The sequence below is a fragment of the Ischnura elegans genome, chromosome 7, assembly GCF_921293095.1.
Source record: "Ischnura elegans chromosome 7, ioIscEleg1.1, whole genome shotgun sequence".
NCBI classification, from domain to species: Eukaryota; Metazoa; Arthropoda; class Insecta; order Odonata; family Coenagrionidae; genus Ischnura; species Ischnura elegans.
Window position 1 is genome coordinate 64905845 of NC_060252.1, and position 26265 is coordinate 64932109.

Below are 26265 nucleotides of genomic sequence, written 5' to 3' on the forward strand. Positions count from 1 at the left end.
GTGATATCACTATAGAATTTATAATTAATTGTGAGGATATATGTTATGAGGTGAAAGTATTTTCGTATTTCCTTTTCCAAAAGATATGTTTGTCAAAGTACTACAAAAAAAATTGTAGGTAAGTCCATTAACAATATCTGGTGTACGGCTTGGTATTTCTTGGAGATAAATATGTAGGAATAAGTGAGGCAAGTGAAAGATTGCGTGTAAAAGAAAGGATTTTGCACGTTTCGTACGTAATGTATACAAGATACTGTTTGAGTTTTCTTTGGAAGCGGAGAAAGGCAAATTGATGCAACCAATACAGCTCGTGTGGGTAAAAAAGTAAGAATGACTGATTTGCTCATAAGATGGTATGACATATTAATGAATTTGTTAGGCAAATGAGCCTTTAGAGTGTGGAGTTTACTAATTATTGTACTTTTTGTGACTAAAGTAATGACCTCTCATCCTTTTGATAGAAAAAGATTCGGAAAGGCACCTTAAACAAGAAAAGTCTTCTCTTCTAATGTGTAGCCTTCAACGGAAAAAAATGCGACTTAATTGCCTAAGTGCAGTTCGTAGCCAAACATAGGTTATGTACTATTACAACCTCCTAGCAAATTATCTACCATCAAAAGTAGCTTCAGAGCTATAGAATCAGTGGTGCATCTGCCATCAAAAGTAGCTTCAGAGCCATAGAATCAGTGGTGCCCATCTAGATACCTCATGTTAAAATATAAGAGTGCCAATTTTGTTACCAATACTTATCTTATTTCAGGTTTGAATATTTTAATATAGTGAAAGTAAACAATTCGATACTTTATCCTGAAAAGGTTTGATTTTATTCCACACATTTGAGCCTTAATTCAAGGAGAGAATTTGGACCCTTGCACCTGAAGACTCATGGAACATCAAAGCCAGATTAATCAAAGAAATATTATTTTAAGGTTCTTAAGCATTGCCTGCTAAGGGAATATATTTATTGAGGTTCTCAAGCATAGTCTGCTAAGGGAATGTTTGAAACAATCAGAGTCAGTTGTATTTCTTACAATATTGAGCCAGCTGGGCTACTCTTGCTTGCAATTGGGGAAAGCTGTTGTCTGTGTACATATGTATTTGCTCATGAGGTTGAATTTACAGGAAATGACTGCATTCACCACCATTACATTCATTATTTTCCATGCTTATCAGTAACTACTGAAATTTTTTCATCGATAAGCTCTTTCAAAGTATCTTGTATGATATTGAGCAAGATATGGTGAAGTTCTTCATATTAGTAAAATTAGACATTGCAGTATTTCCACTGAGTTTTATTATAATAAAATCAGTGGAAATATTGCAATGTCTAATTTTACCAATAACTCTTTCAAAGTCTTAAGTGGGATCCTTGGTATGGTTTCTTCCTAAAATATTAACCCTTACTACTACTTGTCAACGTTTAACTAACTAATATGTTTAATAAGTCTTCAAAGGATAAGTGAAGACATATTCCTATAACAGCCAATTTATATCACATATCTGGTACACTCGTTAGTTTCTTGGGATGTCAATCCCATATGTAGCTTTTATTAATTTTTTCATGCTCCATCCATTGAACTGTCACTAATGAGTACATACGTTCAAAAAATCTATTAGGTATAATATCATCAACACTTATAATAATGCATGACTAGATATCTCATTCCATTACTTACTGTTAGAAGTGATCTACTCATTAAGGTTGACATAGTTTTTTGTAACATACATGGTTATTCCATTTATTCCAGAACCATTGTCTCCCTGCCCTTGCTTGTTACTCAAAATCCTTACCTTAATCACTGTTGTCAGCATTTCAAGCTTGATATACACTTCATCTACATCATTTATATCTAATTCATCTCCTGCAATTATTCCCTCACCTCACTTATCAGGTCTAGCTAGCACTTCCTTTTCCTGTCAATATTATCTATACATTCCTGTATACCTCAATTCTTATCCTCCTTCTGGGTCAAAAATACCAGTTCCATAGCAAACCTTACTCCATATATCTTAACCGGACTTCTATTTGCACTTTGGTACTGTGATTTTCCCTTTAATTCTCCTCTTTTTATTTATTCCAAGGATTATCTCTGTCTCATCTGTCTCGCTCCGATCTGCATCACTAGAGATATATTTTAACATGCATAGCTGCAAACATATGTAATGAGAAACAGTCTATGTTCATGTCACATAGGCAAATTTTCTTAATAGATTTGTGAAAGTGGAGTGGATGTAAGGGAAATTGCTCATATAATCACTTCATAAATAGAACATGGTACGATAAAAGTCGGTGAGGAAGTCATATTATTGCATTTATGAATATGGAAGCACATACATTAATTATAAGTGAGTGATGTCAGTGTGGTGCATTCAGAGATTACTTGGTACAGCATTCAAAAGGATTACCCCAGAAGTAGGTAGTAAAAAAAATTACTTACTGTGACAACATGTAACAACATAATTCCATTGAAAACCCATATCCAAAAAAGACAGTTGCAATGAAGGAGTCATCATGATGGAATCCTTATGCTTTGCATTTGATACAAATAAATTCTTTAAATGCTATATAAATAACAGTATATTTGTACAGTGACGGATACATGGGGGAGGAGGGTTTCCAATTTGCTCCCCTTGGGTATCATCCACTTTACACTAGATAGAATGGTGGATTATTTCCAACCTCCACTACAGCTGGAAATTTAACCTCACCTAGCCCAACCCCCTTGTCCCTATCCTGGATCCACTACTGTCTTTGTATAATTTAGTACTCTGCTAAATATTTAAAACATGTTCAATGAAAGCTTCATATTTTGTGGGCTGAGAATAAAAGAAAATATCTATCACATGTATAGTATAGTATTCATAAACACCACTGAGAGTTGAAATTTAATGATTTCATTCTGATTAGATATGTTTTTTGACAGATTTTTTATAAATTGAACCCAGCAACTTTAATATCTTTGCACCCCATCTCTTTTCCTTAACTCTTAAATACAATACAAGCCTTTGCTGTTGATTAGATATGAAGTTAGTTATGTTAGCACTTAAAACTTATTCTTACACAAGGTTTGCAAAAATAGTATTAACATAAAGAATAGATCCCCCATCCCAAGCTATGAGCCAAAAAGAGTTGCAATATTTGTTACAGATGCATATTTTTATAACAACATGCAGCCTACTTGTAAAGTATGAAAGGTTTGCTGCAAACTGTACATTTATTTAATAATTGGATAGCAGGAGCCCTTGAAGTAACTGTGGTAGGGTTATGCATAAGTTATTCAAACTTTATTCATTCTTCTCTAATTATAATTTTTGACTGTGAAGCTATGATCATAATCAGTGATTTCTGAACATCCATTCAATTTAAAATGGCAATGAATACATTCTCAATGGCATTACCATAAAGACTCACAGTCATCCCTATTACAAGATCAACTACACTATTGACAGCCAGTATCAAAATATGTTTCACTTTATACTTCAATGGTAAGGGCTACTTGGTGTCATGCAATAGATTTTGGTATCTCTAATGAAGAAATTTAAACTTAGTTCTGTCCCTTATTGAAAATTTATTTGCCAGAGATTATGGATTTCATGAAACATATTGCTTCTTAACAGTATATGTATATATATAATCATAAAAAAGATGAGATAATTTAAAGTTATGAAATATCTGCTGCTAGCTGACAATTATATGGCTCAATTCTTTTCGTGTCTGTAACACGAGTGGCACATGGCTATATATACCTCCTCATTGTGAAAATTTTAATAAAACTGAAATTGCTCTATGAAAACACAAAAATCATCAAAGGAATTACCATGAATTGATCATAACAATGACATCATTGTGACAGAAGCCTCGTTATCGTTTTAATGAACACTGATGAATTTTTCTATTAGACGGTGGTTGGTTATAAATTCTGTTATTTAAATTATGGCCATGGTGAGTACTTTGAAAACGGGAAAGGCTTTGATTATTCACAACTTGCAGGCTGTTCCTAATTCCGTAGGGAACGCAGAGATGATAATAAATTAGCGTAGGGGCCATACTAACGCTAAGAAGATATATCTTACTGCAAAATTATGATTAAAATTTATCGTGATTATGATAAAATTGTAGCCTCAAAATGTTCCTAAAATCGCTCTGGTGGCGTACTCAATAGAAAACCATTTCAATTGGTTTCACAATACAAATGAGAATCTTCGTTCTCGAATAGTAAGCACAAACAAGGTTAATCTACCACTATTTCTTGCAAAGGGACTCCACCTTGATTCAATCCATTAACAAATAGTAATTCATTATCTCCGTGTAATTTATGGTTTACACAATTAACACTTGTACATGCCAAATATTCACAGATCGAGGCGAGTATTTTTATTTTAACGACACACTGATGATTGACCATAAGATCGTCAACGATTAAAACCGAAAATATTGGCGTCATCTTCGTTTTCAAAGCTAACCATCACTTCAAAACAAACGTAAACAATTCTTTCACCACTCTCCAACTCGATTTTTTTCAATTTTGACTTTCGTCTGTTTCACTTTTCGCGATCAATTGTTGGTATGAGAATTACAGTAGCTGCGCTTTCCTCTCGTTAAAGTTCCCATCAGCCAACCGGCGGTAGGATTTGCTTTATAAAACACAACCTCTCGTTAAACTCCACGTTACCGTAATCTCCACGTCAACTTAACGTGAGGTTTAACCAGACATTATAAAACCGGCCCTAAGGAGGACGAGAGAAGATAGGAGGCATTCGAGATGTGGGTATGGAGAAGGTGAAGTGCATGGGGAGGAGGAGGAAGGAATAAGTGGTGGACATGGTAGGTGGGAAGAGGCAGCTTCTACATGAGATACGAAAGAGACAGAAGGCATGCATGAAGCGAGTACTTAGCGGGGAGGGGATGTTGAAAACGGCGTTAGAGGGTGGAATGTTGGTAACACGAGGGAGGGGAAGGAAGAGAATTGGATTTTTGGACATAATGAAGGGGAGTAAACCTTGATGTAAATTGAAGAGGGAAGTACATGCAGGAAGAGAGACTGCAAGAATGATTCTGCAATACTAACCTAACTTAATCGATAGAATACTTTTCATAATAAGGTATTTATATTAAGATTTTGGTCAACATACTTCGTTTAAAAAAACATATTCCAGAATGCGAAAAGATGCCGCCCAGTATTGGCACTCGTGACTTCCTACTGAAAGTGAGATACATCCTAGTCGAGTGCGAGAAGTACCGGTTTTTGCATGGAGAACACACAAGGGGATATTCAAAGGAATAATAATGAAGCAAATTACAGCGAAATATATTTTTTACATATGTCCTTCACAATGCACACATGCGTTAATCCATTTAACAGGCGTAAACTGGCAACGTTCTTTCTTGTGAGTCAATCAATGTTGATGGATGAAAAAACGTAACAAGTAATGATGACAAAGACAGGCTTTGCGAAATAACCCACTGCGTCAAAGCATGCTTCCAAATTAATTCTACCACTACCACTCGAAATAACGGCCAATCCTTCTAAATTCGCTGTGTCCCAATGCAAATTAAGTGAGCCAAATTGATAGTAACCTAAACACAGGTGTTGTGCCCCACAATTCACCTGAAGCTTCCCTAACTATAAAAATTGTATTTTTTCTTTCATTATTTTTAAAGCAATGCAAATTACTATTACCACAAGTGACAAGCAATGGAGAAATATTTCTCATCACACACTGGCTACAGGATGTGTTATGTCAAACCAGAGTAATTAGCAATATTAAGGCACGCACGATGAATTAAAATAATAAGCATTGAAACACAAGGACTCATATTTTATTATCCCACTTCACCAGGGAATGAGGAAAATGTAGAGGACAAAAATGTGCCACGACCTCACTCGAAGGTTAATGTACTCTAAAGAAACTAGCAACTACGTAAGTAAAACGACTTGACGTAAGCTTCCAAGACGCGAGAAAGGGGCTTACTGTGCTAGAATAAGCCCTCACTCACGAGACAGAACTTCAGGTCTTCCGAACTAAATCGCTTTCACAGTCAATGAACGTACATCGCGCTGTCGCCGCACTGGGCACTCGAAAGGCTTCGACGAACAAAAGATCTGTTTTTATTGGAGCGCTTCCTCGCTTAAGATGACGATTCTTGGAGTAGTAAGCGATTAATAGCGAAAATAAGGCTGGATGAAAGTTCTTCATATAAGAATCATTACGTGGGTAAATTTCTCTCGAGGTCGTTTCGAGGAAAATTGGCCTTCTTATCGTGGAGTTAATTTGTTTTTTGGATTAATATGTAACATTATGAAAGATCGTAACATTTACCGGCGAATACAATTTATTTATTTATATTGCGCTATATCACATTGTTACAATTGATTTGCTGTATAAGCAAGCAAAAAAAAAAACAAATAAATCCATGATAAGAAGGTCAATTTTCCTTGAAATGAGATTTAGCAGTCCTGAGGATAAATTTCGAGTACGCACTCGAAACGTCGGCAGAATGGACTTTCTATCCCGGTCGGAAACCCTAGATAAGTTTAGCCTCATAACTCGCCGGAAAAGCGCCAAATCTTTACTAAGAAAAATCATTGTTACTCAATGGAATTATATAATTCTCGAAAACCCGACGTACGTCGTTTCCCTGAATAATTTACGCATTCATTATTCCTGATAATCAGGAAATATGGCACGTAGCTGATTGATGGAAAAATTTGGGACTTTTCACCTAATTTCAAATTTCAGCTACTAAATTGCATGAATTGCAATGCGATCAGGAACTGATTGAGGTCGTTCTTAGACGGTGGGTTAACGCTTGGCTTTCTTAGCGCCCGGAAGGTATGCCAAGACAAGGATAATTCAGGACAATATCACAAGAAAACTTAATCTTGACTTCTCTCATAACTGATGCAAGCCCACAGATCAAACAGCAGATAATCAGGACAAAGGGCATGGATCATAGATCAATACCAAAACATTTTTTTCTTCATTTGGGCCAAATTTAAAATTGGAATTGCTGTAAAGTAAAAAGTTCTTAAGTTCGTGGATATTGGGAACATTTAATTATGCATATTATTAAGCAATACACATTGAGTAATTCAGCGGAGATATGTACCGCGTGTGTACATCTCCGTAGACGACAGTTTCGCCGGTATTGGAGCTCGCTTCTTCACGTCGATGAACACCAGCTGCAACGCCGGCGAAACTGTCGTCTAAGAAGACGGACAAAACGTGCCTACAACATATCCCGCAAAACTATCCGCTGAATCTTCATCACACCGCTAAAGCCTACACAAGGATGACATTAATAGGGTGGTTTCCTATTATTTTTTATTGCCTAAATCGAAAGATCATTACTCCTGGAGTACGTATTTCACGCTTTTAGATTTTTAAATGACGATATCTATTTTTCGCGATAAAATGAAAAGTGAAAATTTTCAAGCGCGCGAAAACGCGACGGCTAAGTATGAATGCTGAAAAAACCCCGTGTGACGTCGTTCTGGTTCCCGCTGCCGCAAGTGAGGTGACCTTGGGGCGAGGCTTTGAGCGCTGATACGACGCAGGATGGTAGCAGGTAACAGAGTACCCTGCTAGCTTGTAGCGCATGGCTTAAATAAGGATTATTAATACCTTATCAAACGAAGAAAACTTTCCGACCTTAGGCAGTTTTAATATGTGATTATTGAGACATGTTTCCCTGAGCTCTGTGCCTCATGCATGCATTGGTAATCTCAGACGATGTAAAAAACTTATCTACTCGTATAGAAACTAGGTCCCTGTGACGCCACGTGGAGTGGCATCGCATGGGCGCCAATATGGCCTTTTTCAAATGAGGATAAAGTTGACCGATACCATTCGTCTCAACTGGGATTTCTAAAACAAAAAAAATTGTATATTATGAATACACTAATGGTGCGTAACGAATCACAATCAATGCCTTTCGTTTTCTTTGATGAAGGAAACATCTATTGTTTGAGAGACAGGATTAAGGGTGGTGGTATTTAAGGAGGCGACCGACAACTGATGTAATTTGCGCCGTGAGGGACGGGTATGGAAGGAAGGGTGGAGAGAAACCCGGCGTCAGCATTAGCCTGTTCTCATCGAAAGTCGCTAAGGGGACCACGGCTTAACGTCCCATCCGACGGAGGGAGTGTTGCCGGTCAAATGTCCTCCACACAACATTCAAACAGGGATTGGGCAGTCACTAAAAATTCTCTGCCACCGCCGGGATTTTAACCCGAGCCTACGGGGTGGGAAGCCAATACTCTAGCCACCACACCAACCCGATACCAGACAGAATTAGTCCAGGGGCTTAGGGGAATGGGATCCTGGCAGTGGCGTAACTAAGGGGGAGAAGAGAGGGATAGATACCCACTCAGGGAAGTTAAAAAAATTATTTAAAACTAATGTCTAGTATTGACATAATAATTTTAAGCGCCAAAATGGTGTAAAATGTATTTCCAGGCAGGTCATTTTTCGAAACTTTTCCCGAGGACAAGCCGAACCCACGTTGTCTGGGGGGGTTCACCCCCCCCCCCCTAAGTCCTCCTCTCAAACCCCCCCCCCCCCCAAGCGTATTCCTCGTTACGACACTGGAGCCTGGTGACGTGTCTTGATCATAGCCATATTCTCTTGAGAGAACAAAATCTGAGAATCGATGTGTAAGATGAAATGGGATCATCGAAAAGATTCGGAGCACTCGTTCGAGCAAGACTTCCGCCTCTGTCGTTCGTCACTTCCGCTCTAGAATGAAGGAAGCCTGACGTATAATCTGGAATGATCTGACAGCTGACGAAGAAGACACAGAAGGGCGAAAAGAGAAATGGCCAGGTGAAGCAACTCACACGGATTCGCGGTGCACTCCCTTGATTTGGATTAGATACGGTGATCTGACCTGCGATTTACACGCAATCCTTACGATCGCATATCACGCCACAGTTTCATCCCTTATGCGATCCCACCGCTATTATCTGATACTTGACACTGTAACGTGTCAAGTATCAAATGAAATTCTCTTACATGACAGAACCCCAGTCAGTCTACTTCTTATTATTTCCGATGAAACGTTCACGAGCATATTAATAGAAAAAATACATTTCTCAAGCAATCCAACACATTCATATGCTCAGAAAAACAGCATTCCCACGATAACACAATACGGTTATCAAACACAAGCTTTGCGGTTCATTCAAACGCAAACCCACTTTATACCTATTTATTTCATTACGTAGAACAACAAGATGAGTAAAAAAACACAGTTTGTATGCCAAACATCTTAATAACAATAAAACGCATTGGGATGAAAAATACAACATAATATTGATGCAAAGCGGTAGTAAAATCACGAGTCCGTCTATCGTCAATTCTTTCACAAGCCGCTAGAGCGATTTCATTGTCGTCGCTAGCGAAATTCGCTCTCGGCGAATGTTTACTTACCCTATATACATTCGTCATACAGAACGAAAATAACTTTTTCGTCGCCAGATACACAAAACGAAGCATTCATGGCGAAATAGCTAGCTAATGAAAATGACAATACGAATGCATACACCGTTCGCCAATATTTTCGACAAATCGCGTAGGCCATAGCCAGAAAGAACGAGAATCAGGCCAATGGTATAGCAGTCAACATCGAAGTCTAACCGAGGCTTTTAAATGTTATAAGTGAAGTAAAATCGATACCGGTGCAATAAAAATGATGACGATTTTTTAATATTTAGCGTCGCTCAAGAGCCCTAGATTCAATTAACAATTAATTGAAAATAGTAGAATGCAGTAGGTTTTGCATCATATGTAGGAACACGTGTGGTGCATATGAGGGAATCCTCTTGCACACTGGTGATTGATAACCCCCTGCCAGATACCCTAGAGGTGGCTCGCAGGGTATTATGTAGATGAAACCGGTCCGTAGAGATGTTCCAGAAAAATGCATTGAAACCGGTCCTGAGATCTTAAGATTTGTGTAGAATTGCAAGTACATATACATCTACATAATACCATAGAGTAAGTATATTACTACTCTATGATAATACCCTCCGAGCCACCTCTAGGGTGTTTGGCAGGGGGTGATCAATCACCAGCATGCAGCATGCAATTGGACTCCCACAAGCACACCACACCATCCAAAAACTATACGTCCCGTATACTAACAAATTATACTACTATATGCTGTTAGAAATAATAATAGAATTAAGAAACATGCATTAAGTTTTGCATAGGTTAGTAGGCTACATTACAAGTCATGCAATCTATTTATGAGTTCTATCGCTGCCGTTATAATCTCTTATCGATCGTGGAAAAAATGACATTCGGAATCTGTCAGTTCTACAATATATCTCTCTTATTTTATTTATATACCTCGTAATTGATCTACGGATTACTCTTACTTTTTCTCTACCTTTTATACGTAAACGGAGCCCCATCGAGGCCTTCTAAAGCCTAAACGTCGAAGTCGCGGACACGGTTCTCCTGGGTCTTCGAGGTTGCCGACCCCCGGGGCGCGGAGCACGAGCGTGTGTAGGGAGGGGGGGGGGGGGAACACATGCGCGCTCGCACCGACAGGAAACAGCGTTTCAACTCTCCCGCCGAGGATGGACAAAGGGATCGCGCCAAAGCAAAACCCACCTACTCCCCTTCATCACATCCAATCCACGCGCACACATCCTCTACCCGCAACCCCATGAGTAGTAAAAAATTTCATTCACCATCGCTACCACTGGAGACTTATGAAGGAGGTCGAGAGAAGACAGGAGGAATTCGAGATGAGGGTGTCGAGAAGTATGGAGCAGGCGAAGTGGACGTAGAGGAGGAGGACGACAAAGTGCTGTGCATGGTGGGTGAGGAGAGGCAGCTTTTAGATGAGATACGGAGGAAACAGAAGGTATGAATGAGGAGATTATGATTTTTAGATAAAAAGAAAAGGGGTTGCCTTATTATGAATTAATGCGGGAAGTCCACGAGGGGAAGAGGGGACTGCCGGAATGCTCCGTGAATGGTCCATGCAAATTTATCTTAATCTGTAGAATACTTTAATAATAATTCACTATCACGAACTCGAAAAGCTTTGAGAAAGCCCTTTGTTGAGCCAAAAAGTTGAAAAGCACAGCAGAAACGATCGCTTCGGATTTAAAAGTCTGCATTCACTGCAGTAGCGAGGCGTTCATTAAGTCTCTCCAGACATCATGCCGAAAATGAACACTGCATTCACACCACGTTCATAATAACACGATAAATCGTTCCTAAATATTATAATCGCTTTCGCTCTCGGGAGGAGGAGGCAGACACCCCTGGAAAGGCGTGCGACCTTTTCTGTCAGTTTTTACAATTTTTGTCCGTCGTTTGTTTCTTAAGGATCGTTTATTCGGTAATATCTAACTTACTTAAAATGAATCCTTGAAATACCAAACATTAATTGTCTTCCAGGCTTTGTGACTGTTACCAAGTGTGGACTAAAGGCTGCTACAAAAATACTTTGGTGCCATTAAGAAGCATCTCCGCGATGACCAAATTCCACATTACATCGATTTTTTAACCTTTTAGTCTTAACAGGTGCATGCTTTGCGTTGAGGCAGATGAGCGGTTGGGAGCCTATACCGGCAGCCACACTCCCCAAGCCTCCAAAAAGCAATATGCTGCTGGCGAAATTACTTAAAATATTTTTTCCGCTTTCTTAGAACGCAAAATGGATTATTATTATTCTTATGTGCGTTATACATGCTTTACTGGAATCAATTTTCGTATTCTCAGTCCCTCAGAATACCCTCAAGCTTCGCCACTGCTACCCACTGTGCAGGGACGGATTTAGGGGGAGTCAGGGGGATTATGACGCCCCCAAATTTTATCAATTTTTTAAACTTTTTATTAGTTTAATAGTTTTTGCATCCTTTAACAGGAGAGGGAGTGTATATTCAAATGGACGGCTACAAGTGCCAGAAGTGAGAGAAGTTTTGAGTTGTATTTATTGTAGAGCGTAAAGCACTCCTTACCGTAAAAAAACACCCCTCTCTCCCGGGGGTGGGGTATTCCATACTACTCGGACCAAGATCATGACCATGATTTGATGCTGTATCCGCAACTGCCAATAGGTCACCACATTGCCACAAACCGAGAACTGCATGCACCTAAATTTCATTCTCAAAGCACCTTCCAGAATTCAATTTTTAGGCAATTCTCAAAAAACTGGGGTTAGGACCAGCACCATCTATAAATAGGGATTGGATGGGGGCAACTTTACCAAGCATCTTAAGATAAAAACTAGTCGGATGTGGTTGTTGCATGCCAATTCCCACCCCAATAGTCACTCTGGTACGTTCTCACGATGACGTGCACGGAGACAGGTGCAAGCGGCATGCGGGTTCGGATCACGGGGGGAAAACGATTGAGGAAGAAGAGCCTTGCTTTGAGGAAGCCCACCCTCCTAAACACCATCACGGCGACTCGAGTATCCAGATGTTGAGGATTCGAAGCCCGGATATTTTTAACCACGGACGGGGGCGAAAATAATCAGGTGTCTCCTCGCAGCGTCGTACGGCGGCTTTCATCAATGGGAGCTGAGCGTTGCTTCAGGTAGGTAACCAGCAATATTTTCATAAATGAATTTATCAAAGAATTATATCCCACGCATTTTATCCCTGGCGAGCTGGGCCCGGGTTGGATTTCATCTTACTTTATATAAGTATATGACGTGCCTTTAGGATTCATTTTTTTCCTTTCAATCACCATGGCGATACCACAACTGCACCAACGCTCAACAATCGCCCACCGAGTCAATGGGCGATTTTTGAGCGTTTTGTGCAGCGGAAGTATCGATGGGTTCCAAAGTGCTAAATTATAGCCCTATTTTCACTCGCACAAAAATGCGAAAAATATCTCGACCAAGATGGTCTAACAAGTGACGGTGGTCCTTCATTAGCCCCAGGAATTAGGTTGGTCGTACACTGGAAGCGTGTTTAGGCGGCTTCGCGCCCACACTACACAAGCGTGAACAAGCGGCTTTCTGCGGCAAATCCCATAAACCAGAGTTATACGTACACGCGTCAATTGCAGGCGCCAACCTGTGCAGAGCTTCAAGCGTACCAACGCTCGCGCTACACATCCTGTTTGGGTTGAATCTATCGCTCGTAAACGCTTTACCTGAGGCGGTGCAGTGTGTCACTACATGCGTGTTCTGTGTAATGTGATTTTGTTTTATTTGAAGCTCACGTGTGTAATTAACGAATACACACGTCCACTGGTAGTGCAAGTTCGCTTGCAATGGGCGACCCCTACGCTGTAGCTGCTCATCTTGTTGCCGCTTCTTGCCTCTCGATTACGCGTTAGCGCGAAACCGCTTGGAAAAGCTTCCAATGAATGACCAGCCTTAACAATGTACAAAATATACCACTTTCTGACACCCCGTCGCGACCCTGAATTGTATCACAACAGTGACTGATAATGCTATTTCTAATGCCATAAAAATATTCCAATAGCGTCAATAGTTACTTAATCTGATCGACTTTCCAAGAAAATTGGTGATAGTAGTTTCCTCAGAGCAATCATTACTCTGAGAAAGTTTCAGGGAAGTTTTGTATTGTTTGCACAACAAAACTGCGAGTGCACATGGCAACCGCCAACCCATTCAATGATTGCTCACTGTTTCTGAGAATTATTCTGTTTCCAGTATTTACCTCGATAAACGTAATTTCAAAATTTTGTCTACTTGTTTCCGAAATTAATTGTGCGCAGTGGACACGATAGACTGCATAATAAGCCAGACCTCACGTAGGAGTTTTTTTCGGGGGAAAAAGCTATTTAAACGGATTACTAATTGATTTCCGCGACTAAGTTAAAACATATAATAATGGTGGGAACTAAACAAAGTACACAATGTGAGTGTAGCATATTCATAGCCGTTGCGTCTTGTCGGCAAAAATCTATGCATATATCCCACCGAATTCCAACGTGGATCATTTGGGCCAATCCTTATAACTACTCCTATTTGGTATATGCGTGAATTATGGACAATCCCTACAAATGTTCTAGAGCTAAGGGGAACAAATGTGTAAACAAAAGATATGATGTTATCAAAATGATATTTTTTTACCTTTTACGGTGTTAAAAATAGTTTTTTTAATATGAAGGTGACATCTCGTCCCAAAACGGTGACAAACCCATATTTTTTAATGCTGATGAAACCCAAGAGTAGAAGAAGCCTTGTAACAGTGAGGCGAATTCACCATATAATTCATTCACCCTGCGTATGTACTGACAAGCACAAATTATTGTCTTAGAATCGAGCTAATATGGTAACATGGTGTGATTACCAAATATGACGATACTGAGCTATTGTAGAGCCAGTTTTAATGGATTTACGTAATCTATCAACAAGAAAAGAAGGGCAACAATTGCATTAAAACGTACAAAAAGTGGGGTTAACATGTGGAACCCCTTACGCTCACACTGCACGCAAACTATTATTTATTGAATCGGTTAAAAAAAAGTTGAGCCACGAAATTCGTGGCCCAACCGTTCAATTTTTCAACCTTCGGAAGTGGCTAATTTGAGGACGTGGGCGAGGGAGTCTGATAAAGGGCGGAAGGGACAAGATGAGTGGCAGGGGTTGCTTGCCGATCACGAAGGGGACTCCAGCTGGACGGAGATGGAGGGAGAAGAGGGAGAGTAAAAAAAAGAAGTGCCACCCCTCAGGGGTTCTGGATGGGAAGCGAAGAACTGGGGCGCTCCCGAAGACCCATCTCCGGCAACAAGCGATCAAATAGACCCCACCGCAGGACCGAGGAGATACAAAGGCATCGAAGGCTACTCGAACAAGAACAGTTATTTGCAAAAGTTCATTTACGTCAGATGCGTGCAAGTATGTTTTCCCTAGTGTAGTTTCCCTAGGTAGCCCATTCTATATCTTCAATTTTATAGTTAATTTTCATTAAAAAAATAACTTTTATAGATAAGAATTCGTAGTCATAGTCTCCCTGATGGCAACTTTTATCTGGCAACACACTTACCATGAAAAAGATGCTAACCTCGTTTCTTGATGAATCTGTATCCCCTTCTAAATGTCGAATTTAAATGACTCCAAGGAAAACTATGAAAATGTTATCTTCTTCAAGATGGAAAACATCATAACAAAAACTGCAGCCAAAAATTAAAAATGCCGTCATTTTCTTGCCATTTCGATTCAAGATTATCTAATTGAAAAGAACAACAGGGTTACTGCAAAATTCTGGTATTTCCCGAATGCTAATTCCCTGATAAAAAACCGCTATTCCTCATAGCTTTTCCCACTCTCCTTTCCATCACTACATGATATTTTCGCGGGGCCAGGCAATAACATAATCAACTTCACTCGTGATTCGAAGTTACCCGGGCAAAAATCATTGCACTTACGAAATATTCGTACCAGCTCTTCCTGCGGCAAAATTTTCAGCTAAAAAGACATGATGTTGAAAGCGGAGTGCAGGAATTCACTCCTATAATTTAATAAGTAATAAAACATAATTTCATAGCCTTAATTTTCTTAAAGCGAGTAATATGGTTTAATATAGAATCGATGTATTTCGTGAGGAAATTTTACCGCTTTTTACAATGTCAAATACTCCAGCTTTCAGCCGGCCTACAGTGCAGCGGTTCATTTGATTCTCACGTAATGAAATACATTTTCACAGACGCAATAGATTATTGACCAACTTTAAACTAATTTCCATGATCCACTTAAAACCACCTGACTATTCCCTGACCTTTAACTACCATCCTTGAGGTCAAATAAGAGAGAGACTGACATTGAGAGATAATTTGGTGCTTGTGCATACTTAATGTAACATGTAAAAGGCGAAAAAGACTCACCAAAAAACGAGGCTAACGTCATCTTTCTTAAGGCAAGTGCATCATCCGATAAAAGTTGCCTCCTAAAGACTGGCTACAAATTCCCGTACAACCAAGTTGATCTTTATAAAAATTAAACAATAAAATATTAAATATTATACGGGATAATTACCAAGGGAAAACACTCCACTTACATACGTCTGACGTAAATGCTACTTTTGCAAAGAACTGTTCCGAGAAATCTTTAATCCTCATATTTTAAATGTGCGATAACTTAAAGAGACATTAATTTATTTTTAAGATTAAGTGATTTATTGAAAATAATCTGAACAAAATATTTTGTTTTCGGTCATACCCGTTAAATACAATACTTCTGAAAAATAAACTTTATGGAGAAATTTGAAATAAACAACTTCATAGAACTCCGCAAAAGACAATGTGGCATCAAAAAACATACCTGCCACGTAATAACTTCAGTATTCCAACAAATATTCACAGACAATTTCACAAACGAAAAAAAACTAACAAAAAGAAAATCCAAACGAACAACCGATAGAATCAATTTTCAGTAAGAATGATTAAAAGAGCAACGATAATTAACGTATTAGCATTGCCAAGAGTTTGGCCGTCTTGTCTGATAATGAAAAAAAATTAAAACTGCGAAAGGAATGTAAGTGTAACAAGATACTCGCGAATTCCCCTTAGAAGTATGCATGTGCTTTTCTCACTCACAACCACTTGCGTAACAAGCCCGCGGAGCTCCGGCAGAAAAAAAGGGCTTCAAGACAACAGCATGGTTCGAACATACCGTTATTTCCCTGCCTCGGCATTAAAAGGTTTTCCCGCGCGGCCAAGTGCATTGCTGCCGGCAATCGTAATTGCAGGCAGCCATTCCCATTACCTCTCCATCTCACTTTCTAACATCTCGTAACGGATTGGAATGGAGGAAAGACAGTGGTGTGTCTTGAAGAGCCTATCGCGTCTTCTGAAGTTCATGTGTTCAGCATAACACCCGTAAGCAGCCGATTGACCCCTTACGCTGAAATGACGAGTCTAGCTCGCTAGCAGAATTTCATAATTTTAGCACTATTAAGGGGAACAACAGTGGCGTAACTATAGGGGGGGGGGTATGAGGGGATAGATTCCCACCCTCCTAAATTCTCAGAAAAAAATATTTAAAGCCATTGTCTAGTTTTAACATGCAATAACTCCATCTGCTTAAAGTTAAGTATTTGGTGCCAAAATGATGTAAAATGTATTTACAGGCATGTCATTCTTTAACAATTTGCCGTTGACCCCTCCCCCCCCCCCCCCCAAACGCATCTTCCTAGTTACGCCACTGGGGAACATAAGTATAAATATTCTGAAATTTAGCAATGTTAAATCATCCATAATGTGTGTACATTCAAAAAACTTATATTTCATGAAATATGATTCATTAGAAGGAATAAAATGATTTCATACAGGTAGTGATATCTGTGTTCTCGATGTTAAATAATCACTTTTTATTACACTGATCTACGTCGATTAAAAAATACAAAAATTATTTCATATGCCTGCCATTCCATTTAAATAGAACCACAGAATATATAATAAGAGGATAGGAGAACAATATTCAGATACATATTTTATAAAATACATTAAAGTAGAAGGGGTTAATCACTGCCCAGAATCAACAGTTAATCACTGCCCAACATCAAGAGTTTCAGGCATTCAAGCCAAATATCTTTAATCCAAAATTCTGCAACACGTTCAAATTATATTCCAATTTCAATGCCAAAACCCTCTTACGAGACTTGAAAGGTACGATGAATAGAGAAATTTCGAACTATGAAACTATCATCTGGCAAAGCATAAAAGAAGAAAGAGGACTGTAACACACCGTGCGGCAGAGAGCGACCTGGTGGATGGGCCATGTTATAACAAAGTGCTTTTTCACAGCTTTTTTCTGCATCGTTTCCCGGTATTTTCCCTGGTAGTTTTTTTCCATAATACTTAATATTGCTTACTAAAGTGTTACGATGCGTCCAGAATGAGTGCCAAAATAAGTATTGGTAAAAGGAGCCGAAATCAACATATTACGTATCGCAATACGCATAAATTTTCATGAAAAGGTTTTCAGTGAAGAATAAGGACACTTCTCATCATATTAGAATTTTTATTTTAAGATAAATATTGTGATAAAAATTAACAATTTAAAAAATTGGGACAGTACGGACAAAAAAGATAATAATAATAATAATAATAAATGTTTCAAACGATCGTCTATTTCCAAACTTAGCGTGGAAATATTTATATGCAACATCATATGAGGAGAAAATAACAATTCAAGTAACACTCGTTAATTGTACAAAAATTAAGCAATTTAATGAATTTCTTCATCTTCTCAATTTTTCCCTGCTTTTTCATGTTAATCGTTCGGGGCTCAACGTTACGCTTTTTATTTAATTAGCTCGTTTCTTCCTTTTCTCTTTTCCTCTCAGTAGTCTTCTCGTCTTCTCCGTTTTCAAATCAGTTTCTTGCCTCTTCTGAAATATATCTCTATACTTGGAATTAGTTCCACACACACCTACTGAAACAGACTTCAGAATCAAAATTCCCTTCTCCAACTTTTCTCAAAGCAATGAGAGTCTTCAGAAGTACTCCAATTAGCTAGTAGGAAAGTATTTGTAGTGTGTATACCGTAAGTTGGCCCACGGGCCCGCGAAGTACCCGGGCCGCGAGCAAAGGAGGGGAGGAAAGGACCGACAAAAAAACTGTATGGGACCGTCACAGGTAGCTGGCGGGTACGTTCGCCCATCTCTTTCCTCCCCCCGACGAATGCAACTAGCACCTCTAATAGGAGTATTAACTTTTTTATAATATCTCAATCTAAATAGCATATTTGTAAAGTACTTAAAAAGCTAAGAAGAATGATATGAAACACGAAGTGCTCCGATCATAAATAACGAAATGGTCGAAAGTTAAAACAAAACACGGTATAACGGCTACAAAATAACGTACAGTTTTTTTGTCGGTCCTTTCCTCCCCTCCATTGCTCGCGGCTCAGGTACTTCACGGGCCCGTGCGCCAACTTACGGTAGACACACTATATTAACTCCAATACTGTTTCGTTTCCATGAAATATGCCTAAATTGGATGATTTAAAAACCACGTCTTTGTATACACAAAAGATGAAATAGCGATGCATCTCATCTTAATCGGTTGTCCACCGCTACGCAAATATGAAAAATTAGAACAAACTTGAACCACTTTTAACATACGACGGAAGTATAATATAAATTTTGTTTCTTTCCGGGCGAGCAATTGCAGTGAAGTTTTCTCGGGTTTCGCACCGGGTCAAGTCCTCCATTTCTCCTTCCAACGTTTCGATGGACAACTCGCCCATCGTCATTGGATTCCTGAATCCCTGGTGACGATGGGCGAGTTGTCCGTCGAAACGTTGGAAGGAGAAATGGAGGACCTGACCCGGTGCGAAACCCGAGAAAACTTCACTGCATACGACGGAAGTGTCTCAGGGAAGCGCGCATGAAAGAAAAGAAGAGCTTTGGAAGGTGAAAAGGTGGCAAACAACACCTCCATGACGGCGAAACTTGACATGCGAAGAGTAGGATATGCAGAGGAAACGCCTCACGAAGCCCCACCTTGTAGGGAGAATGAAAAGGCAGGTGAATGGGAAAGACCAAAAAGGTGACGCCCGGAAGGAAATGGGCGACAAACAAATGGGAAGTGTTGACGCGCCTACCGCTGAAGCTGGCGGTCGTTGAAGTCTCCTCGTCGTCTGCTCCACGAATATTCCAAATGAGGATCCTCAAGACAGCTTCTAAACTTGTTGTCACCCTCCGTGCATTTTAATGGGTTTACTAAAGTCGCCACTCGCGTCGCTGACGGACAAGGTGATCCAAGTTTCACCGGGAAATAAGGTACGATTAGGGGTGTTGACAGAAATTCATACACACCATTAAGTGATCTATGGAATTCACCACTTTTCAATATTATTCCTCCTAATTACAAAAAATTATCGCAAAATATTGGAAAAAATTGGATCGCATTGGAAGTAGCAACAGAAATCAGTCTTAAGTATATGGAATGGAATTGGGCCTCCTCAATGGAGTCCCCATGGTCTGCTCAGAAGTTGCCATAGCGACCATAATGAATAACTGAGAGATCTACCGACAAAATAGAATGAATAGAAGCAGAGCTTATGTCACAAATCGTTTCCCGAAGGCGCCACACCTAAAGTTTATGTAGGATTAGGAGGCGGTTTTGCGTAGGGTTGTGGCTGTCCAGTGTCCACCCAGGAACCTGCGGTATGAATGAGACTGTTTCACACACTTTCGGGAACAGTCAATTCTTAGAGCATTAACTTCATTGTACCATAGAAGATAATAATAATTTAGAATAATTACAGTATTTCCATCATAACGTGTAAACTTCATAAAGTAATAATCGATTGATTATTTCTCATTGGGGTTACAAAAACACAGTATTAAAATATTTCAGCGGATATCTACAGAATAAAAAATGCACAATTTTCATTTTAAAGTATTTTAGGTCGATTTATAACCCATTTTTAAACGTTATTTGTGGAATAAAAAAATCCGCCTAAAATTAAATAGTCATCGAAATTCATTACGCTGTCTCTTAATTTCTTTTCCTTAAAATCAGTTACAATAGTACATTATCCATACCTCCACTGCACAATTGCTCAACAATCACCCACTGAATTAAATCCGCTCATCTAGAAGCCCAACAACACGAATGCGCTCAACTGGCAGTACCCGGAGCATTAACGCTCACCTCCAATTCTCCAAGCTTCGGAGGTGGGCGTTTGTGCTCTGGGTACTGCCAGCTGAGCGTCTGTGTATTTTTGGGCTCCTAGATGAGCGGATTTGATTCTGTGGGCGACTGTTGAGCACTCGTGCAGTGGAGGTATCGTTACGCCCATAGCGTGGTTCGCAGGGCCTTTAGTAGATGTATATGCTATACTTGCAGGCCACCCGGCTTTGCTCAGGAAGGATAGTATCCGTTGGAGTGGGAAACTTGGATTTCATAGTTACATAGGATTTTTGTTGTTCTCTTTGACTTTGTCAAGAGGTGTGCCTACCCGGCAGGATGTCCAACACCAGAAGTTGTATGACGTGACGTAACAAACAGTACTTAATGAGAAAAGGACGCAAAGGACGAGGTGGACGCAACCGAAAGTAGCACTGCGGGGTTTGGGAGCATGAGATCCACCTATGTACCAACTTTGGTCGCAATCGGTCGAGCCGAATGGAAATGCACAGCGGCCAGACAAACATACATACCCTTTCAAATATCTAGATAAATCGCAGAATTCGAATAGGACGTTCAAGCGAGGGAACCCCCAAGAGGAAATGAGGAATACCAAGTAACGTAGCGGAAATACCAAGAGAACAAAATACGGAGAAACGCCGAAGGCCATATCGGCGATCAAGCCGGACGTGAGAGGAAGGATTTTTTGAGGAGGCAGTTAAAACAGCGGATGTAGCGTACACTGCCAATTCTCCAATCCACCAATTCTATCAGACACTGAGTCTAGATAAAATACAACCCGGAAATTCACCGATAAATACGATTATATGAAAAAAAGTTACATGAAGGGCCGGATCAAGGGAGAGCCTTTGGGAAGGGCCACCCCCGCCCCGGGAAGGGCCCGGGCCGCGGGCCTCCCACAAATCATGAGCCTTCCGCCAATAAAGAGGTAAATCTCACAAAATAGGAAAAACAGAAAATAACATCATGTAAGAATGAATTCAAAATGAAGCAGGGTTGTTTTTCGGTTACCACGTAGCCGTCAACGTCGACATTAACAAATGGTAAACGCTGCTGATAAAAATGCACTTTGTCCATTGTCGTTGTAAATGTAGCTCTGAACGCAACCAGCGGCACGCCAAGCGGTACCGTCGGAAACACGAGTTGCGCGCGCAGCTTTTTATGCAATTTAGGAAAACGAAGAGCTCAATGTCAGTTTGGTTAAAGTAGTGCAAATTGCGACACCCTAAAACAGTGGGCCTCCACCCAAAATGGACTCCGTGCCACCCACATCCTAAATCCGGCCCTGTTTACAAGGGAAAAAAATCTAAGATATCGGTACCTCCACTGCACAGGAATCGATATAACACTACAAATATTTGGTAAACCATGCTCGAATCCCCATCATTGGGATAGTCAGAATATAAAATGCTCCAAACTTACGAAAATTGATATTAATCATAAAATACAATATGAATAATATGAATGTTGCCTACATCCGAATTACATCACTGCCGCACGTTGCATCAATTACATCTTGAAAACTCACTTTGCACACTATTGACACATTTTATGTGGGCACAAAAACTTTATTTGAAATTCATCTTTTTTGTTCTTCAGTTCTGCGCAGTGCATAGAAAAATGCATCCTTTGCGGGAGCTAATATCAACCATTTACAAGTGCTAGTGTTGGTCCCTGTTTTTAAAAACAATGTTGTGTGTAAACCAGTTCATGTCAGGAGAAACAGGCCACCTCGAAAAGGATGGCTGTATATTTAATAGATTGGAATGTTCACAACGTAGTCATAACGCGGAAAATCTACAATAGTTATCACTTCAGTTGTCAATAAATCGCTCGCGACCAATTACGATGTTTAACACAAAGACGACACGGATATGGACTCACAGAAAAATATGAGTAATTCCATCAAGAATGCATTGCCTCGCCACATATAGATGGCTAAGTTCTAACAACACGTATCTACAAAATAGCAACTTTTCAGGAGAGCAAAAGAAACTATTTATATTTTTAATTTTACACTGAAATTAAAAACCAAAAATTCATAAAACTGAAAAAGAAGCATACACTTGCAAACAAAGAGTTGTTTTTTGCTTGAATTTTATTTTTTAAATGTCAATACACTTTGTTTAAGATAAATGTCTCAAACCGGCCAAATTTTGAGATACGTGTCGTTAGAACTTAGCCATCCAATTATGTTGGACATGGGAGTGTGTTGCCTAGGAATCACCTGCTGGGTATTCAATAGTTGTCTGTGAGGTAGGATCCACCTAGAGGTGGTGCACCTGCGGCTTCTTCGACCCCTACTTTTCTAAAAGACCACTTGGGTGGCTTTCCCAAATGACTATAGCTTCGCAAGGGGACGCACCAGTCATAAAAACAACATAAGAGGATGCATCACTCCCGCTCGACTGTTTTTGTGACGTATTACTTGATTAAAATTAATGTTATAATCTCGAGAGCATCCGCGTACATGAAGTAATCCCTTTTCGACATACGCCTGTTTGTCGAATAAGAAAATTCTCTCTTTTACTTCTACAGAAGATAAATTTTTAGGTTTGAGAAACAGTCAAATGTAGACAAAAGTGTGCTTCACAGCCTGCGAAAATGTCAAGAAAATGACGTAAGTTTTATTCGCATAATACGTGACGTAAAGAAAAAACAAAGCACAACGGTCGAGAGGAACTTGATTTGGTGATACTCAGACCAATAAGTGAAATATTCCTCCAACTACTATTTCGAATGCACATAAATCACGGAATCGATTTTAAAGGAATATTCTGATGGTTCAGTCCTAGAAAATCTGAATAAGGGCCACGCAAATGGGGACTCCAGCGGCATAAGGGCCAATATAATCCACCAAGATGCAAATAAAGTCTCTCTCCCAAACAAAGACGAAATTCATATGAATGAGAAAATATCCACCAATACCGAAGCACAACCAAAGTTCCCTTCCCCACATTATGCCTCTATTTTTGATGGTAGTTCTGTAAATAAGGATATCTAATAACTTCCCACTAACTTTATTCTACAAATTTAACACAATCGGAGTATAAAATGCGCGACATTTCTTTCAAGTCTGATTCTCTAGAAGATGCGAATCACAGCCCGTAGTAGTTCTCGTGCTTCTATCTCTAATATATGTACGTACTCCTATATTCTTTACATGTATTATTAGTTTTTTCTGCTTACTTGACCTTGACACTTTAATATAATTTTAAATACTATAGGAGTATATACCAACATATATTTACATACTTAAAATCGATGTTTCGATAAAAAAATGTACAGCCTGTCATGAACAGCCGGGTATTCAGTACCTACATGGGACATGAATTACTTTTGCAGTCCAAGAGAGTCAAAGCGGTAGAACGTATTTTTATACATATTCTTAGCGGATAAAACTGACATATCGTCTCCTTAGCACACCTATAACTTTTCATACTACAAGAGTATTGACAACAATCGATGTTTTGATACAATTTCATCGACTGTCACGTACTTTCCGTTGTTTAATGGGACATTAATTGCTTTTGTAGCCCAAAAGACTGACAACATATGCTTCGCGATGAAAGGAGGGCAAGAGTGCGCCATGACGAACTGACCCCATGTGGTTTTTGGGGCGTGGTGTATGCAACCAACTCTAAAATGAATGGGAACAAGAGTAATTACTGACGTAATTTCCACGCGATGTGACCATAGCTTCGAGGGTGTGGGGGCTTAAGAAAAACATTAGCAAAATTAGGCGAAATTCACACTATTTGCCATAGGAAAAAATTCTCCTAGACCAGGAATGTAACCACGGACCTTAGGCTCTCTGGGCCACTGCGCAGACCATGACGCTATCCAGGTTCCCGATTACCCATTGCAAGCCAAAGGTCCGTGGTTCGATTCCCGGTCCAGTGGAATTTCTTCCCAAGTATGTTCACGTAAATTTCACCCTCGTTCACGCGGCAGGATTGAAATATTACACAAGAGCACCTAGGACTATTCGGTCCAACTACTTCGGTGCAGGTACAAATAAGCAACGCTTGGGTACTCGCCCAATGTTATCGCTTTATTTTTAACATGTATTATTGTTATCTATAAAACCTTGTGCAAAAATTTACAAAAAAGAAACAAATACTTTAACACGCACTAACCAGTCGAAATGTTCGACAAACGATCCAAAACTTGAGGATTAGGACTAATCAAAGCTTGCGTGCATACGAAATACTGAGATCAACGATAGGACGTGAAACTGCGCTAGACGACTTCAGACCACTCAAACGCGGATGAGAAAAATTGAAGTTTTCCTCTCTTGAGGCCTGTTTACACGATATATTAACACATACAAGTTAATGTCTGATTGCATAAACGATTTTTGTGGACCGCAACGGAACATGTGCAGGAATCAAAATAGAGAAGGTCCTATTTTCTGTTCATGCATTCGCACAATTTGGGTGTTTACAAGCTGCAATTTGGTGTTCATTCTCGCGTTCATACTTGTACGAGATAATGTACCGTGTAAATAGTCCTTCATATAGGTTTGCCTCTGATGAAATACGCCGACTATAAACTGGTCTCCATCCTAAACAATAGCCCGCCAATGCCCTTGACGAAACCAACCGGTTGCAAATTCCATTAGGTAGCGGAGAAACTTCCCCTATTACAGCAAATAAAAATTTGCCTCATAACTAATTGCTACAAGAGACATCCTCAGAGTTCAAATACGAAATGTAAGGACGTAGTGAGAGGGTAGTGAAGGCGCTCAAACCCTTCCGAAATGTTTCGGTTAAACTACCTCACGTGTACCTCTGTCAAATACACCCTTTACCAAAATGAGCACCAACGAATTATTTCATGACTACGGCCTCACCTAAATGCAGTGGTGTAGAGAGAGGGGGGCTATAAGGGGGGGCTCTGAGGGGTTCGCCCCCCCCCCCCCCCCCCCCCCGAAATATAAAAGCACACTTACTTTGCATTATAAAAGAAAACCAAATATTGAAAAAGCATGAATTTACAAGATATTTCTTTGAGAAATGAAGTTTTTTCGATTACGAAAAGTGTTAAAACTAGTCGAAATTCATCAACTTAGTACCCTGTTTTTTCAAAAAATCCCCCCCCCCCCACAGGTTTTTGACCCCCTCGAATAAAATTCCTGGCTACGCCACTGCCTAAATGCTTTCAACAGTCGCATAATAGTTATCGATGCTCATTTAAAATGGATTTAGGTAAAATAACATGAATACTGGAACTTATGAACTTCATTCCAGAGGTTTCGTGTTGTGTTGGTGTTAGAACATTTTGGAAAAGTGCGTCACCTCCAAACTCACGTGCCTTAATTACAAAGGAATCTATTTCCAACGTTGCACTGTAATTCGACAACTATGCGATGCAATGGATAGAAATGAAAATAGACGGGCAATCCAATAGCTACCAATCACCATATGGGTCTTCCTCTAAAGTAAAGAGAGCGTTCTAGCCAAATTACTACTTTTGGAAAGTGACGCATCTTAAAGGGCATAAATGAGAATACTTATACAACTTTCACCCCATTTCACCATACGTGTTCTACCATTATTCGTAGGTAAGACAAGTTATTACAAGATCAAAGACGTATGAAGAGAAATGTAATAGCTCAGTATTTCGCACAGTAAACCAGAAAAAGGGCACAATAAC

General features: G+C 39.6%; 1 protein-coding gene across 2 annotated transcripts in view; it reads right to left on the bottom strand.

Moving 5' to 3' along the window:
- Nucleotides 1–26265, bottom strand: part of LOC124162078 (tyrosine-protein phosphatase 10D) — a 283105-nt gene that overhangs the window by 255779 nt on the left and 1061 nt on the right. The gene's annotated exons all lie outside the window — the stretch shown is intronic.